The 4,580-nt window shown below is 41.7% G+C and overlaps 1 non-coding gene across 1 annotated transcript; it reads left to right on the top strand.

Moving 5' to 3' along the window:
- Window positions 1-210: 210 nt before the first annotated feature.
- Window positions 211-317, top strand: LOC131241615 (small nucleolar RNA R71). Its single transcript, XR_009169175.1, has one exon. It is a non-coding gene; the product is annotated as a small nucleolar RNA R71 (small nucleolar RNA).
- Window positions 318-4,580: the final 4,263 nt, after the last annotated feature.

Here is a 4,580-nt window from a genome sequence, read left to right on the forward strand (position 1 = left end):
TTTTGTCTTGATGACTCAACACTCACGCTAATTGACAAACCAGGGAACTTTCAATCCCATGATTGTGTGATTTCTGCAAGTTTGTCAAAGTAATCCAACACATCATCGACATTTTTTTTCATGAATTCCCCATTGCACATCATCTCGACAAATTGGCGCGTGGAAGATGTCAGTCCTTCATAGAAGAAATTTGTTATGCGCCACGTTTCAAAACCGTGTTGTGGGCATAAACTGATGAAATCCTTGAACCGCTCCCAACATTGGAAGAATGTTTCATCTTCCTTTTGAGTGAAGTTCATGATCGACTTCCTGATGGTGTTCATCTTATGATATTGAAAATTTTTCTTTACGAACTCCCTTATCATGTCATTCGATGTGCTAATAGATCACAGACATAGTAAGTGCAACCATGTCTTACCTTTTTCTTTCAAGGAGAAAGGAAAGAGTTTCAACCTGACTGTGTCCTCAGACACGTTAGGAAAGTATAAAGTAGCTATAACCTCGTCAAACTCTTTCAAGCGTAGTTATGGACTTTCAAATTCAAGTCTAAGGAACTTTGGAAGGAGTTGGATCACTCCTGACTTAATATTCATGTTTTATATATTTTATAGAAAGACCATACAGGAAAGGGTGCTCACCCCTACCCGTAGTAAGTAGTCTCGTAAAGTATGAGGTGGGGGTGCTCGATGCACATTGTTTTCATCCTAGATTTCCTCAACCCGAGGTTGAGGAGGATTTAAAGGTTGATTGGCCTGTTGATTGGCAGCCATAAATTTAGTTAACTTTGTTGATCTCGAGTGGTGTCTAATCCTGTGATGGATAGATAACCCCTTAACTAATCCTCTTTCTCTTAAGAGATGCTGAGTGTTATCACGAACCCACTTAGGCATGAAATACTCTCAGCCCTCAATTTCAAAATCTAACCTAAACCTAAAAAGAAATAGAGAAATAGAAATCTAGAAATAGAAACAGAGAGAATTAGAAAGAAGTTACCAAATTAGAAGTTTCTATATTAGGATCTTGCAAAAATAGAAAAACAAGTTAGTTTCTAAAAAAAAATGGAAAACAAATTAGGAAAATTTCTAACCTAGAAATAGAAAGTAAGTTAGTTTCTAAAAATAATTTAAAAAAAACCTAACCTAAAAATAGTTGGGGAACTCTAACTTTCACACCGAGTTGGAAAAATGCAGAAACCTCCTCAAATTTACGTAGTCCAGGCAACATCTGCGTAACCCTCGACTAGTCGAGGACAGCCTTCGACTAGTCGAGGGTCACCTTCGACTGGTCGAGGATCGCTTAAAAGTCCATGTTGCTAGAGTTCAAGTTGAAGTTTCTTCGACTAGTTGAGGAAGAGCTTCAACTGGTCGAGTCAGAGCTTCGACTAGTAGAGAATTACGCAAATTCTCTTCAGATCTTCGATTTACTTCATTTCTCACTTGGTTTTCTTGGATTTTTGGCATGTGAATTCTTCATTTTTGGTCTTCTAAGATCCAACCTTTAATTTGGTGATTTTTTAGCATCAAATTCATGCTTTTAACATTCTTTTCAATCTAAGCTCTCAGATTCACCTTACAATAAAAATATGTATAAAATAGACCATTAAGCATTTTCATGTTCATAAAACCAAGTTATAAATGGGGGATAATATATAATATTTGACCCTCAACAGTTTGGCTTGAAAATCCTGAAATTCTCGATTGCACCTTCGATGCATCTAAGCACCTTTGATATAATCAAAGGTTATTTTGGCAGTTTTCCAAAACTATGCTTTTCTAGTCCTGGAATCTATTTTCAGAATATTTTTCAAGATTCCTTTTCTTCACTTCAAATCATCAATTCTCTTCATTCATCACTTAGTTTCCTTAGATCTTTGGCATGTGAATTCTTCAATCTTGGTCTCCTAAGATCCATCCCTTACCTTGGTTATTCTTGAGCATCAAATCCATGCTTTTAACATTCTTTTCAATCCAAGCTCTCAGATTCACCTTGCAACACAAACATGTATAAAATATACCAATAAGCATTATCATGTTCATAAAACCTGGTATAGATACATAAACTCCTCGTTTTTTAGCTGATTGTTCCTAAGCTAAAACCAAAGGATGTATGTGCCCAGAAGTGCCCTCCACGAGTTCAGGATGAGCTGACATGGGGCCACCTTTAGATGGGAAGTTATCACCCTCACGATCGGATGGAGTGGAAGTCGAAGCGCGCACTGAAGAGCGACAACAAAATGGTGACTTCCCCATCAACCGAGTTTTCGGGGACTTCGTAAGGAACATGGATCCGAAGCCCCACGGAGTCTGAGAATTGGAACTCTAATTGAATCCTAACTAGAGCCGCTTTGTCACGCTCCAAACTCAAAAACCAGGCTCATAAAATTTTTGATTACCGAATCTGGTGCCAACAGCCTCCGTAGTACCCCATTCTCGACTTCCAGAGCTCATACGCCAGATTCCGATCCTAGGATCCTACAATGAGGATTTTCAAACATATATTTAACTCGTAATAAGCATAACCACAAGTTTACCTAAATCACAAAGGCAACATCATCATCACGCACCGTCCATTGCTGGACAGTGTCATGTGGGGCCACCGTGATGTACATGTTTTATATCCACTTCGTCCATCTATCTAGGGACGTGGGACCCACCTTGCTATAGTGTTGTACCCACCATCATCTAGTCCATGGACTGGTGGGACTGACCTTGATGTATGTGCCTTATTTGCATCGTCCAACACCTGGATGGTGCTGATGGATGGTGCTGATTTACATGGGAAATGTTTAGGCAGTGCTGATTTACATGGGAAATGATGGATGGTGCTGATTTACATAGTCAATGTTTGGACAGTGCCGATCATCATTAGTGGGCCATGTGCCCCATGGAATGATAGTGTACAGTGATACACATGTTACAACCTACAACTATTGAAATGATTTTTGGTATGGTCCAAGCCCATTTGAGGCCCATTGGTGTGGCCTATCTATGAGGCCCATCATGATATATTTTTGGCCCATGTACGGGGCCCACCTATATGTTTTTTGGCCCATGTGATAAGGCCCACTTGCCTTGTATTTTGAGGCCCATGTGATAGGGCCCACCTGCCTTGTATTTAAGGCCCATATGATGGGGCTCACCTGCTTGAATCTGAGGCCCATGGGCAAGGCCCATTATGATGTAATCGAGGCCTATGGGTAAGGCCCATTGTGATGTATTTGTGGCCTATGGGCAAAGCCCATTGTGATGTGTATTAGGCCCTTATCGTGTGGCCCATTGTGACGTGAATTAGGCTCATGACGCGTGGCTCATTTGATGTATTTGAGACCCAGATATGTGCCCATTTGATGCATACGAGACCCATGTGTATGACCCACTTATTATGTATTTGAGGCCCATGAGCAGGGCCCATCTGTTGTGTATATGAGGTCCATTGGTGTGGCCCATTGATGTGGCCCACCTATTGTATTTGAGGCCCACCGTGACGTATAGGCCATATGATGCGGCCCACAGTGATGTGTATGTAGCCCTTGTATGAGGCCCATTGCGATGTATATTAGGCCTTTGTGAGAGGCCATGGGTCCACTTTATATTTGGCTCTATGTGGGCCACTGCTTAGGAGTAATGTTGGTTGAATGTCCACATTAATGGATAATGATGGTTGAATGTCCACATTGTGACCTTCCCTTAGGCCTTGCTAGGACCATTCTCACCGATTCTGATTGTATAGGCCGATTATCGAGGCCAATTTCGATTGTCAAGGCCGATTGTTGAGGCAGATTCCGATTCCGATTGTCGAGGCTGATTGTTGAAGCCGATTCCGATTTCGATTATCAAGGCCGATTCTGATTGTCGAGGCTGATTCTGATTCTGATTCCGATTGTCGAGACCGATTATCCAGTCCAATTTCGATTATCAATTGTCGAGGCCGATTCTGATTGTCAAGGCCGATTCTGATTCCGATTGTCGAGGCCAATTCTGATTATCGGGGCCGATTGTTGAGGCTGATTCCGATTCCGATTGTCGAGGCCGATTCTGATTGTCGAGGCCGATTTTGATTGTTGAGGCTGATTGTCGAGGCCTAATGTGATGTATATGCAGCTCGTATTTGAGGCCCATTGTGATGTGCATTCGGCCCGTGTTTGAGGCCCAATGGGATGTGTATGCGGGCCGTATTTGAAGCCCATTGTGATGTGTATTCAGCCCATGTTTAAGGCCCAATGTGATGTATATGAGGCTTATGTGATGAGGCCCATTGTGATGCATTTGAGGGCCAGGCAATGGAGCCCATTGTGATGTATGTTAGGCCCATGTGAAAGGCCCATCGTGATGTGTATTAAGCTCTTGAGTGAGGCCCATAATATGTGTATTAAGCTCTTGTGTGAGGCCATGAGTCCACTATATTAGGCTTTATGTGGGCCATTCCTTGGAGGCAATGTTGGTTAAATGTCCACATTGTCGATGTCAATTATCGATGACAGTTATTAGTATGTGACAGCATAACATTATGATACATGCCCATATGCATCATCTGCATGTTTGTTATGAGATGTGGTTAACTATTGTATATGTCATTGGGTA

This window comes from Magnolia sinica, chromosome 3 (assembly GCF_029962835.1).
Source record: "Magnolia sinica isolate HGM2019 chromosome 3, MsV1, whole genome shotgun sequence".
Taxonomy (NCBI): domain Eukaryota; kingdom Viridiplantae; phylum Streptophyta; class Magnoliopsida; order Magnoliales; family Magnoliaceae; genus Magnolia; species Magnolia sinica.